Genomic DNA, 15603 nt, shown 5'->3' on the forward strand with positions numbered 1-15603 from the left:
TTACTTCATTCCCGGCAATTTAATTGCACATATTAAACCGTTTTTTTTTATTTAACAATCCTGGGCAAAAGATGTTAGATACACGGCCCCCGTCAATCGCGGCGCACTGAGGACTTGAACAGCACGTAATGACACCTACAATTTGTCCTCGCGGGTTAGACCCTGTTCCCAGACTCGGGTGTAGGCCATTAGAGGACGAGGAAGCGATTTACGAAGTAGTTTTTTTTAAATGCTTACTATAAAGCAAATTTTAACAGAACTGTTTTGTAAAATAAAGTCGTCAAAAATATTAATAAATAATTACAAGCAATTAATTTTGTTTATGTTTATTTTTTTTGACATGACAATTGTCGTACACATCCCTTTAAACTCTGCGTACTCGTCTCTTCCAGGCTCACTAAATATTTATTTAATGCCACTAAGTACTTAAGCAGACACATTATATAATACTCCTAAAAAATTCTTGAAAGGTACAATTTAATTTAATGTGATATAATTATATCGAAGCTATTTTGATCGCGATGGATCTAGAGCAAAATATTGTATTTTTATTTCCGTACCAACATGAAAAAAAAAAAGATACAGTTAATGAAATCTTCATCTGCTGCTAATGTTAATAAATAATCATGAATATCGAATTCACAATTGTAGTGAAGTTCGTTGGAAAGACTATGAGGAAGTTGAATCTGATATTTTGTAACGCACGGTTCCCTAGCACACTAATATATAGTTACAACATTATTTTAATGTAAATCGATAACATTTGAAAATGGAACTCAAAAAAAGTTACATGTTTTAGTCAATATTTATATATTAAAAAATAGAAGAAAAATAAAAATCAATTATATTAAAAAAAAAAAGTATTCCTTTGTGACACAGTCCCAGACGTCACAGTGCAATCTCTATGAATGCATTTCAAGTAATTAAGTGGGTGACATCGACAAAGACATCTGACACTTTGTTAATTTAGATTTGACTTCTCGATGTGTGCCGTTTTTTTGCACATATTTATGAGAAAAATTATCTTTAAATAATGACCATTGATAATAAATGGTGTAATGTCCATTGCTAGTTCTTTATGTCTTTTAAGGAAGTTATTTATTTGACAGATTATTTTTTCTTAAATTAGGCAAAAGTAATATATTAAACAGCCGAGATGGTCCAGTGAAAAGAACGCGTGAATCTTAACCGATGATCGTGGATTCAAACCCGGGCAAGCACCACTGAGTTTTCATATGCTTAATTTGTGATTCTAATTCATCTCGTGCTTTACGGTGAAGGAAAACATCGTGAGGAAGCCTGCATGTGTCTATTTTACCGAAATTATGCCATATGTTTATTCCACCAACCCGCATTGAAACAGCGTGGTGGAATAAGCTTCCATACCTTCTTCTCAAAAAGGGAGCAAGGAGGCCTTAGTCCAGCAGTGGAACATTCACAGGCTGTTACTACTATTACTAAAATATTAAACATTTTAAAATGTCATAACTCATGTATTATTTGTACCTTTTTTGAGTTTTTTCTTAATTATTAGTTTTCTAATTTAGTCGTGCGTAATAGACGAAGAGACCAATACTAATTCAATTCTCAACATTTCCTATTGTTGTAATGCTTTCATTTTCAATTGTGAAAACAATTGTATTGGTTTGAAGGTCGTGAACCGATACGAATTACTGACGCCGTTGTGGACCTTGTCGTTGTTTGATTCTACAGTTTCCTGTGAACTTGCCTGTTAACTTTCTTAGTCGTTCTTCCATTTACTAAACAATTTGGATCGCTTTCATCCACGTAACAAAATATTTTATTACAATAAGTATCGTGACGAAATATCCACAAATTATTTGATTTAAGATATAGAAGTATTGACAAATAGCCGAGGTAAGTTTTAGTTTTCCTTATTTTGATTACGTCATCGATTTAAAAAAAAGTATTTAATGTAAAAAGATGTTGTCAACTGTTATATAATAGATTTGTTGCTTATATTCAAGTAAATTTTTAATTCATCAATTTTGATTGTATTCAGTTGATTTGTTTTTAATGGGTTACACAGCCTATTAGTATTTTTTCTCATAATACTTTCGCTGTCATATTACATAAAGTATTGGTGATTCCAGTATGTAGGAAATTATTATTCGCTTAACTTACTGCGTAATAACATTGATTGTCGATTAAGAGTAATGTAAAATTTATAATTGTTGTATTCTCTTAAGTGGATGCTACAATTTTTTGAGAATATAAACTCCTTAACTGTATTATGTATAAAGAGATAAAAAGCTTCATTAAGATTTTTATATTCGTAGTTATTTTTTCGATAATATTAATAAATGGAAAAATATTAAATATTTTATATAAATATAATTAATAGATAATTAAGAATAAAAATAAAGGTTTTTTTTTTAAGATATAAAATTTCGATCTTTTATCCAATATGTTAAGAAAAGTTGAGAATTTAATCTTTATTAATAATATATAAACGCACAAGTCTATTGGTTACGCTTTCACGGTTAGACCACTGAACCGATTTTGATAAAATTTGCTATGTGCTTGAACCCCAAGGACGGACATAGGCTCCAATATGCGAGTGAAGCCGTGGGCGAAACTATTATAGTTACAAATCAACGAATATATACCACTGAAAGTAAACCAACTGTTTAATAATAACGATGACGAAGTCGATGACGACTCGTATTTTTCAAAGTAAACGTGCGATGTGATAATTTATTGCTTGTAAGGTACTAATTATATCAGCTAAATTACGCGATGGAAATTTCCTATAAACACTAAAATTATACATGCTAATAAGTACCTTGGTATAGTAATAATAACGATAATTAGTTTATTTTTAGTATTTAAGTTTCATTTTTATTTTCTTCTATATATTTTTAAAGGATCCATGCGTTTTTGTATTGAATTGCCAATACCCCTATTGACCCCTCTAATTAAGTGTACAGCTCGTGTTAGGAGTGGCGACAATAGATATTTTTTTCTTGTTTGCATTCTTTTTTTAAATTTAAGTCATAACAGCCAACTACAGGACATAGGCTGTTCCTCTGTTGAGAAGATTCAGAGTTTATTTCATACAGTTCCAATTCGCGTTGGTGAATATTCACATAAAACAATGCGATACAATATATTCATAAATAAATCTAATAAATGTCAAAAAAATATCTAAATAATTTGACTTACAAAATACTTTTATGAACTGTTCTATAATATTATTCAATCTATATTACAAATGTTTTATTTCCTTATAAAATAATAATTAATCATTACGTAAACTTTGTCAGAAAATTGGCTTCTCTTTATTAAGCACTTATAGACTATTACGTATTGCAAAAGTTTTTTTTTTATGATGGAATTAATCGATGAAAGGTTTGAGTACTAAACGCAGCGAAAAGTAAAATATTTTTGTTGTTACGTAACAGCAATGGTACACAATCTGTTGACTGGATGAGGTAGTGAATGGCAGCGGCGGTCGCGTATCGTTTCCATTGCTATATTGTTTACGATGAACGATACGGTAATACCGTCAAAAAAAACAAATGCACCGAGTTTTATATAAATCAATACACTGGTTTTTATTTTATTTTTGATAAATACAAGTGATTGAAAAGTTTTTTTTTTGAATAATAATTTTTCTTAAAATCTTGTCTTTGTGCATTACCGACATATTTTTCGCCTATTTGTTTTAGATATATGTAAGTTATACTATATGCATTATAAGACATATACAACTTGACTTTAAGTCTAGTTAGATTAATTTGTTATTATTACACATAACTATTACATATATTTATATTATTTAAGCCAAGATGAAGGAAAACATCGTGAGGAAACCTGCATGTGTCTAATTTCATTGAAATTCTACCACATGTGTATTCTACCAACTCGCATTGGAGCAGCGTGGTGGATTAAGCTCCAAAACCTTCTCCTCAAAAGGGACAGGAGGCCTTAGCCCAGCAGTGGGACATTAACAGGCTGTTACTGTTACTATATTTATATATCTTGTTACAAGTCTTAGTTGCTATTATATGCAACATTTTGTACATGTAAAGCTGCGTGGTGCCTTCCCTTCCCTTTATCATCCCTTTATCTGTTGTCCTTCAGATTTTTATTTTAAACCATTTTTCGTTGTACTAATTTTTGCTCAATATATTGTGAAAATAAAACGATGTTAAACTCTTCTATCACGATAGAAAAAAAAACCATCACAGAAGGTAAAGGTTTGTTCTCCTAAAATACGTTAGTAGTAAATTAATATTAAGGTACTCTAATTGACAATAGGTACTGTTCATCGGTATATAAGTCACGTATAGAAATAAATAACGAGGTGATATCGGCTATATTATGCCATACCCGTTGAGATGAATTTTAATATTTAAGTTGTTGAATGGCCAATCAATAATAATAATTTTAATACAACTCGTCAATTATTTCTTAAGAAAAATTAAAGAGTGATACGATTTAAATTTTTTTCTATTACAAACTTCAACTCAAACTCGACTCAAATTTGACTCTAAATTTAATTAATCACAGTCAAACAAGTTTCAGTTTAAACATACATATATGGTAACAATACTGGTGGTTGAGCTTTTTGCAAGCTCGTCTGGGTAGGTACCAGCCAGTGTAATTACAGGCAGAAAGGAAATAAAACCTTAGGTCCCATTTTGGTGGCGCATTGACAATGTAAGCGATGGTCAACATTTCTTACAGTGCCAATGCCTAAGGGCGTTGGCACTGCCATATGCTCGTCCGCCTTCCTATTCTATAAAAAAAAGTAAATACCTCAAACTACAAAAATATGTTCAGAATATAACTTAATCATATTTATTAAGTTTATACGGTACGACGAATATGTCGTATTATGTAAAAATGAGCATGCACTGACTCCGTTGCGCGTCGACCGGTGGCGGATGCGATGACGACCGGCCGGCACCGCTGTCTGCGCCCATCCACTGTTACGATCGACCTAAATACTACACGTGTATAGACGGACGATATTTTATCTAGATTCGTATAATGTGCATTGTATTTTAAGGACCTTCGTTTACTAAAACAATCATTAATTATAACCATCTTAATTAAGTATGACTACTATTGTTACAAGTATCCGTTTTAAAACTTTGCTTTAATGGCATATCAATACATTATTGTTGTTAGACTTAGTAATTATATAAAAAAAAACCATAACTGTAAATCTCTACAACTCGTCTCATTTTTCTCTTTCTGCCAACGTTGATTTTACATTCGAAAGAAGGAGACATCGTTTAACTAATCGCCCCTTAAACATCATTTATGCTTAGCCGATTGTGACTATTTCTATGTAATATTTTCAATAAATTCTCAATAAATTTTTAATATAATTATAACAAAGCCCATTAGAGTATATTTTTTATGGTAAATGTGATTAATTAAATATATAATTACCGTAATTGCAGGCAAATAGTTTATTACTTTTACCAGTTATTATTAATAATTAATAATTACACCTTACTTTTGGTAAATGTAAAATATTGGCGAGGGCAACATTTCTTTGTAATTTTAAGAGCCACTAAAACCTATCTTGCACAAATAATGTAATATTTATTATTTATGTTGCTTCTTATACTTTTAAAAGAATTTTATGTTGATTTTATAATTGTAAACATAATTTTAATTTTGTCAATTTCTGTTGTTCCTTCTCGATTCAAGCATTATTTAATATTGATCGCCTCGTTCGCCTAGTCGCGAGCTCATGATCTACAGTCTTACAACCTCTAGGCCAACGAAGCCATTGAAATGACAGACAATAAAACATTTTCAAAGACAAATTATATAATCAAATGTTCCAAATGGCAAAAAATAGTCTTCAATTTTAAAAATAGAACATTTGAACGCTGAATATTCCGACATAAGACATGAACTAAATTATAAATACATATATTTCATTGCTGTAGCAAATTGGTCACGCAAGCTGTCTATCATTGAAGTAACTTTACATAATACCGTATGAAACTTGCGTTACGTATTTGTTTTTAAGCTTTCTTGTAATCATCGGGAAATAACTCTTGCTGGTAACTGTTTTGAAAGGTCAAAACGTATCTTTACATAATAATTGTCTGTTATTTACAGATTAAACGGTGAAATGTAATGTTTTTACGTAGCAATGTTGCTTGTATTAAAATATATTATTTTCAAAACCGTATTTAATCAAATTGTAGTACAATTTTATTAAAACCAATCTTATTAATAATATACCTAATTGCGAACGTATCATAGTTTGTTATTTGTCTACAGCTATACCACTGAATATATTTTGTTCAAGTTCCTTTACAATAATAAATAACTTGACTGAGTGATTGAATTGATCAGCAAAGAAATTCAAATAAAAAACAATATTTTTGTATAAAATCTATAATTTTAAATTTAATATCCCACTCAGTTTATTTCGCCGATTCTTCTCAAGTCCATCAATAAGCAAGAGTAACGCTTCTATTTTGTATAAAGGGTCTTTGCTATTTTAAAGTCAAAAAGCTAGGGTACGCTATCAAGTCACTTTTAATCTTTTCACAACTGAGATACGTAGTGAGTTCTTACAAAATAGTACTGCAGATTTCAAACGATAGAGTATTTCACGACAAAAAATATTGTTACTTAAAGGGAAGTTACTTAAGGTAAAATCAGACCACACATCTTTTCCACCACCAAACGTGAAATGTTGTTAGCATCGATGTGTTTTGATTTGAACAACGACCGATTTTTAATATGATAGCCCAATGTGCTAATTATTATTACCTCAAAGGCAATTCAAATAAAAATATCTTGTACTTACAATGGCATCGCTATTTTGCCGATTCTTCTTAGGTCTTAGTTATTCCCGAAGAGCTGGTAGATTACCAGCTAACACAAGTAATTGTAACGCATGTACATCAAATAATAAAGATTTTTTCTTGGACTTTGAATGTTATTACAAGGACAAGAGACAATTAGCTTAGTAATAAATAATGGGCAAGTTCTTATCATATGTATAATATAAAGTAAATTCCAGACTGACAGTGAAAATATAATACTAAAGTATGACTTATAATAAATTCAATGATACTTTCTGTATTCCAAGTAACGAGAAAAGGTTTGTATTTCTAATGAAGCGTGTGTGTACTCAGTTGTCTCAAGAATTCACGTTTATAACCGTACGGGACTACGTGTCTTCAGCTAAACCAAGAGACGAGATTCAAACAATGATGGTACATGATTGTATGTATATTCTGAGAGCCTTATACATACATATGTATATATATTATATGCCGAAGTATTATTTGTTAATAATAGTAATAGTAACAGTCTGTTAATATCCCACTGCTGGGATAAGGCCTCCTCTCCCTTTTGAGGAGAAGATTTGGGGCTTATTCCACCACGCTGCTCAAATGCGGGTTGGTAGAATGCACATGTGGCAGAATTTCAATGAAATTGGATACATGCAGGTTTCCTCACGATGTTTTCCTTCACCGTCAAGCACGAGATGTATTATAAACACCAATTAAGCACATAAAAATTCAGTGGTGCTTGCCCGGGTTTGAACCCACGATCATCGGTTAAGGCCATCTCTGCTTTTTAATAACAACATTTTATTAAAAATATGTTAAGTCATTAGCAAAACATGCAGCATCGCCAGCGTGGAATTCAATTTGTGACGAAAATGCAAATGAAATTTAAAACCTACCATTTTAACGTACAAAATGTCTATTTAAATTATACATAAAAATATTATATATATTTTATTTCATTATTTAAGTTAATGGGTAGAGCTATAGTCTAAAATAAAAATATGCTTATTTTGGTTTTGGTAACTTATAGATAGCCATATTAAATTAAAAATTTTTTTTTCATGTGCTTAATTTGTATTTAAAAATACCGTGAGTAACCCAGCATATTCGATATTGTACCGCATGTGCATCAAATACTCCATGTTGGAACAGTATTTGTAGTGATTAAAATGTTATACAAATTCGAATTTTAAATTCTAATTTTTACAAGTCTACGTTTTTAGGGTGCTTTTTAAGAAAGATCTCTGTGGGTGCGTTTATACTTATTCTGTATTTGTGTTCTTTTATTTATCAAAGAAAAATGCTAACATCGATTATAAGCCATAGCATGTTGAATTCATGATTCAGTTTTCATTAAAATTGTTATAACGCTTTTTATACTGTAAAAATGCATAACAGTAGATCATTGTTGTCTCTAAGACTGTAAATGGGATGTTGATAGTGTGGGCAGATCGAATCGTAACCAAGTCATTCTGAAGTCATAGCCTATATTTATACAATATAAATGTATAATGTGTTTCATGTATCAGTATTATGTTAAGTATTACTTGAAATATAACCCTACAACCAAACAAACCTAAGAAAAAACCTAGAATATTCGATTGTTACAAAATAGGAATTCGATTCTGTACAATCACGCTACAACGCAATGACCGGAGGAGCATTTCTGCTGCGAGTGTTACCATACACTGTAACAACGCTTGAAACATGGACATGTCACAAGCGTTTGATACATTAATGAGCTTTTTACTCGATTTGTTTATTGTAATTGTATAACTCGATTTTCATAATAAAAGAACATTAATTTAAAATGAGCAAAATAACACTTAAGTAAGTTCACTAATAACAAATGCAATTAAAACACTAAAAGTAAGAAAGAAAAAAATAGTGAAATTGCATGCACATATTTTCGGCTTTAGTGGTTTTACCAGTTTAGTAACTTAATTTTTACTGTAAATATGTTTGTTATCAATGCAAAGCAGGTTTTCTTTACCCTTTAGAAATTAAAAGTCCAAATTACTAGAAGCATTTTCTGAAACTTATTATAAAGTCCTTTAAAACTATTGACGATTATTGAATTTATAGAATGAGGTTTCTTTAAAATACTTAAATGCCACTACATATATGACGTAATGGAAAATTAAACTTAAAGTGAGTGGCTTATAAATATTTTGTAGCCTTTCAAGTATTGATATTTTATATCACCTTTATAGTGTTGTTAGTGGCTGTTTACTTTGTAAATATAAATGTCTAGTACATTTATATTTACAAAGTATTGGCCGTTCTGACTTCGTACGAGTAAAATACATACAAAAATGTATGTTATGTATATGTAGTATGTAAAGATTACATTTTTTATTTTTTATTTTATAATATCATTTATTAAAATGATACTGATTAGAAAGACGGCGTACATCTAATTTTATTCTATTTTCAAAAACTTAATATATTTTTAATTTAAACTTCCAGCAACCTTTATTGTAGTAAAGAGTTTGATTATATTAAAGTCATATACTAAATTAAATGTAAAATAGCATTATAAAAATAAAGTTATAGGGCTAATAAATTACTTTATTTGTTAACGCATAAATATTAATTTTAATTCAAGCCTATATAGAATTACTAGTTGTAAGTAAAAGTTGAAAGAAAATATGCATTTGCAGTGGCCTGAATACAGCGCAGCGAAGGTGTATCGTTTCACTAAGGCACGGGGTTCTCAATTAGAGTCATGTCGGGGAACACTAAACATTGATATTTCTCGTGAATTTGTGTTATTAAATAGGCACCTGACTGCCTTGTTACTTCAGCGGCTAGCATAAAAGGCCACAGATCCCATGGTCCTGGCATCAAACCTCGGGTTTGGAAGATTGTAGTGTTTACACTCTAGTGCCTTGGATGGCACGAAAAGCTGTTGTTCCATTTCATCGGACTACATATAAGTACGGGAATAGAGAGAGGCACATTTTGAACAGTATAATATGTCCTGCGCAATCGGCTAACCTCTCTTGAGTAACCACTGCCGGCGAAATCACCAGAACGATCAATAATCACTAAGTAAAATAAGTCCATTATAGTATAGTAAAACAAAAATAAACCCAAGTGAAGTGTTGCTTCAGAAAAATTTACATTATTATATTTTAAGACATGGCCATTACAATAATTTGTTGTGAAATTGTATTTTGAAACTAACTTTTATATATATTTATATATTTAGGACAACCAACAGTAGATAGTTGATTGAAGATAGACAGTTAAACAGTTAAATATTGTAAATATTTAATTTTCTAGCGGACGACGGTTTGAGAACACCTGCGGTAAGGCGTTAAAAGTAATGGTTATTACGTAAAACATCTATTTAAATCTCATTGCAGTAAAGCGGTTATAATTTCGCATGCAATCTTCACATAACATCCGTTCAAGCTTTATTTAGACGCTACAGTATTATTATTTCACTTCGGTTTATTCTGATTCTTAACTGTTTCTATGTAATTACGATTTAAGATAAGCATTAAGCTAATGTGTTTACAATTGGTAAAATTATGAAAAGAATACCACATATTTATTATCAGATGAAGATATTATGATGTCCTCCTGACCAATTTCGGCAACGGTGTGATTCAAAGAGAGATTAGCCAACTGTTCAGGACAAATTTTAGTGCACAAATGTGTGCGCAAGCACTCTCATAATCCGATGAGGTGGCTATCGGACACGACCACAAAGAATTGCTATATATTTATAGTTTTTTATAGGTACTTTAATATAAACTTATATAATTAAGGATACATCTGATTTTCTTACGCTACATAGTAATTAAGATTTCGTAGAATTTTACGTGTGAATTTCTTATTTATTTGTCAATTTATGAACCTTCTTGGTCCTTTCGTTGGTCATTTGTACTAATTTATAATGGTTACGTTACGTCAATTCCAATCCGTCTTTGGTTGTGACAATGCGTTATTCCGGAATTGAGCTCGCGATCTTGTCATAAAGTTTAAAAAAGATATCTTTAATATACGTAGCTTTAATGTCTCGGGTATATTTACCTTTAAACGAGAGGTATGTGGGAATCTTGGATGACTGTCAGACTACCCTCTTAACGCAGCGGAACCCTCTTCGGCATTGTTGGACGTCATAGCATCGCTTGCGCATAACACGTATCATTTATATATGTAAATGTAGAATAATTAAATGCGCTTTAGTCTATAGTCTTTATAAATAGCGATTGGTTTTAAAAAGCTGTTCAAACATGCAGTTAAAATAAGTCGATATTTACTTCAATAATATGTTTAAAGATGTTATTTTATTTTATAATCTTAATACTTGGTTATTTTATGATTTTTGAGGAAAAATTAGCATTTAACATTTATATAAATAAAATAAAAGTATTTACGTCAACATCCAAGGTTAAGCAAGATTAAAAAATTATAATTGCTGAATTTTTTTTTGTTTCTTTTTAACTTTATTTACTTTTAACAAACCAAGCTCGCGGGTACAAATCCGAAAACACGATTTGTTTTTTGTGTGATTAAAATTCATCTCGTGATCAGACGCTGAAAAAACATATCAATCAAACTGCAAGTGAATGATGAAGTTCTGTCACATGTGTATTCAACAATCTGTACTGGAGTAAATAAAATAAGCCTTTAAAAAGAACTTAAGATGCTAAAGGCTTAGCAGGCTTGTGCCCAGCAGTGGGTCATTTACGGACAGTTATTTTGTTAGAGCTTGGCGTGGTCCTGACTTAGTTGGTACCACTCGAGTGAGTAGTATCATCTCAACACGCATAAATAATATATTAAATATGACAATAATATATTTTCCGAGCCAATTTACAAACGCGTGACACTAAATTGATAATAATAACAAATAAGCCTTATTATTTGATTACGATGATTGATACAACTTTTACTGGTGGTAAAGCTTTGTGCAAGCTCGTCTGGATAGGTATCACTCATTCATCAGATATTCTATCCCAAAACAGCAGTACTTGGTATTGTCGTGTTCCGGTTTGAAGGGTGAGTGAGCCAGTGTAATTACAGGCACAAGGGACATAACTTAATCTTAGTTCCCAAGGTTAGTGGTGCATTGGTGATGTAAGAAATGGTTAACATTTCTTACAATGCCAATGTCTATGGGCGTTGGTGACTACTTACCATCAGGTGGTTCATATGCTCGTTTGTCTTCTTATTCTATATAATATCACAATTACTGTACTCTGTAAACATCATAAGTGACAGAACAGTAAACAGTGTTGCATATTTTCGCCGTTGTCTACTAGCTACCGTTTGGCGCATTGGTAACGGCTCTGGTACTATATCCGAGAAGTTGATGGTTCAAACCCCGATATACCATACATTTATTTTCACGATAATTTTTAAAAAGAATTAATTCAAAAGATGGTTAATACATGTGAGATATGTAAGGTCATCATAGGAGTTGGGCAAAAACTTATTAAGTGCAATAGTTGTAACTATTTGTTTCATTCCGATTGCGTTCATTTTAACAGTGATTCGAATAACGCTAGATCTTCATGTAAGTGTTCAACTTGCAAAACAAGTTCTAAAAGAGTGCAGTGTGAGTAATAAGGATATCAACACTTCATCGCATAGTAACAAGTCGCCTATACCACAAGCTACGTCAAGTAGTCGAGAAGATATGAGAAACAAAAACTTTAATAATTCAATATTAACAGAAATAAGAAACTTTCGCGCAGAAATAAATGCGAGACTCAATAAACAAGATAATGAATTCAAAAAGCTACAATCTTGTGTCATGGAGATGAAAAATGATTTATTTGAATTACAAACAAAAGTCTTAGATGTCGAACATCAGGGCCAAAGAATCGAAAAAATAGGACAGAAATTATCTGATTTAATGTTACAAAATGAAAACTTACAAAATGAAATAAATAAAAGGGACCAAAAGGATCGTATCAATAACTTGGAGATATGCGGTGTTACACAAACTCCTAATGTAAACCTAGCTGATACGGTATGTCTAATAGCGAAACCACGGGAGTGTCGATTCTACCCAGTGACTTAGAATGTGTATATAGGATAAAAACCAGAAAACATCAATCCCAAATGGCACCTGTATGTGGTGAAGAACAACCCACAACTGATTTGACGTTTGCTAATATAGCTTCAACCCCAAAAGGAGAGCCGTCACGCATATTAGTTCGTTTTAAGTGCAAGGAAATAAAAGACAAAGTAATCAGTTCAGTAAAAAATTGAAAAAAGTCAAATCAAAGGAGGCTGCTTACAACATCGGATATAGGAAACCCATAAAATTTTCTTAAGAGATAACTTGACATTCGCAAATTAGCGTCTCCTTCGTACTGTAAAGGATAAGGCTCGCGAACGAAACTTTTCTTTTGTTTGGGTTAAAGATTGCAAAATTTTGGTGCGCAAATCAACAAAGTCAGTTGTTTTTCATATAAACTCCATACGCGACATTAGTCGTTTTAAATTATGACTTTCTTTTATAATCTATGTTTATTGCGAAAATACTATGATAGCAGAAATAAAAAAATATTGTAATCTTTTTGGTACTTTTAGAGACAATTGCGAAATTGATATCGTTCAATTAAAATATAATGTAATTATTATTATGAGGAAAATATTTCATGCAAACATTTTAAGAAGGAAAAGTTATGGTATCACACACTATAAAATATTTTGATCCAGACATAATTTCTATCACGGAAACATGGCTATCCGAGAATGTCACGCTAAAAAATTACAATATCCCAGGCTATAATTTTTTTCATGAACCACGATCAGGTTCGCAATCTAGAGGAGGAGGAGTAGGCGCATATATACGTTCAAATTTGAGAGTAAAAGTATTGCCTGTAGATTCTTCGGCACTTGAGCAACAGTGGTTTGAAATTAAGATTAAAAGATGCCTAATTGCTGTAGGAGTTATCTACCGACTTCCCAAATTTAGTTTTAGCACATTTATATCTACGCTAGATGACAATCTATCATTTTTAACATCAAAATATGAATACGTATTTGTAACTGGTGACATAAACATTGATTTAAATTCGCATGGATATACTATATGATATGCATAAACTTTTACTGCACTGAATGTAGCGTTTGTGTTGGCAGCATATGTACAAGGCGTAGACTGAAAAGCAGCCTAGCTGAGACTACGACCTTTTCACCAAATTATGATATTGTTCTCTTTTTTTATGGTTTTGTACCTTAATTTTTTTGTCTTTGTTTCTTTTTGGAGAATAAAGTTATTTATTATTATTATAAAAAAAACTTGTTTTACGTGCTTTCCGAGGCACGGGATTGTACACACTTCCAGCTCCGGGCTGCTACTGAGAATTTTCTGACAGGAAAACCCAGTTACTTTTTATTGGCCCGACCGGGAAATTGAACCCAGGACCTCTGGGTCAGCGGCCTTATATCTATCCACTAGACCAACGAGGCAGTCGAACGATACTACATACGACGATACGATATATATTCATAATACAGCGATTAATTTGGTCAAAAGTATTATGTTGTGTTATTTTGCAATATTTTGTTTTTGACATTAATATGTTCTTGATGTATTCCGACACTATACATTACAATCACTTCAATATATTTCTCGGGAAAACAATGATTATATACGAGTATATATTAATAATGTGATAGAACGGACAAATGGGCCACCTGATGGTAATTGGTCACCACCACCCACAGATATTGTCGCTATAAGATTTAATCGCCAATGTGCCACCAACCTCGGGCCATCTTAATTAGATGTTATGTCACTTATGCCTGGCTCACATTGGCTCACTTAAAGTTCAAACCGGAATACAACAATATTAAGTATTGATGTTTAGCTGAATATCTGATGAGTGGGTGGTACGTACTCAGACGGGCTTGCACAAAGCCCTACCTAGTAAAATTTGTAAAAAATATTTAGTATTCGTACAATAATACTATTTATAACTGAACTTTACCGCTTCTACACAATATAGCTTCTCTATTTATATATAATTGTCGTTTTTCCTTTTTATGAGCGTAATTATGTGAATGAATATAACTTTGCTTTTGTGGATTAAAAATAAACAAAGAACACATTTCAATCCTAGTCTGACCGCGACAAAAACTAGTACTATAACAAGACTAGCAGAGAAGTGACCCAACTCAACAAGGTCGGAATTTAAAATTAAATACAAGGCAGACGTGTATAAAACTAGGTATGAGAGATATGAACCGTTAACCCAGATTGTACTAAGAGAATACAACGAAAACATAACAGGCGTGAGTACCACGATCTCTCACTATCGTTTGTCAAAATGACACCGATATGATTATTTCGTCGAGCCGCCGTTCACCGCTAAATACACTGTCAATTATCACAGTCAATCATCAGCTATATAAAAACACATATAAAAAAGTACGTTTTTTGCTGACTGTATTTATCATTTCTATGAAGAATTTTCTTTAGAAATAATATTAGTGGATTGGCAATTATCGAAACAGAATTTATATACTTGCTTGGCTTGGCTATTTATATTCTTTTACGTATTTCATACGCAATATGTTAAAAGAGTTTGTCATTCGGATCCGCAATGCGCAGAGATTGCGTTTAATTTTTCATCCGCATAAAATTCATCTGCAATAGAAATTACAAACCAAAATAGTTTCGGTAGGCTCTTGAATTGCGACAAACATTTTTACAGTTGCCATGCAACTAGATATTCTGCAAGGAAATCGCTGAGGTTGCGTTGCGAAACGGGCGAGCGCGGCGAAGGTGAAGGTATCGCTTCGCGCCAGTCGCTTGATCGAGAGA

This window comes from Nymphalis io, chromosome 16, assembly GCF_905147045.1.
Source record: "Nymphalis io chromosome 16, ilAglIoxx1.1, whole genome shotgun sequence".
In the NCBI taxonomy this organism is placed as follows: Eukaryota; Metazoa; Arthropoda; class Insecta; order Lepidoptera; family Nymphalidae; genus Nymphalis; species Nymphalis io.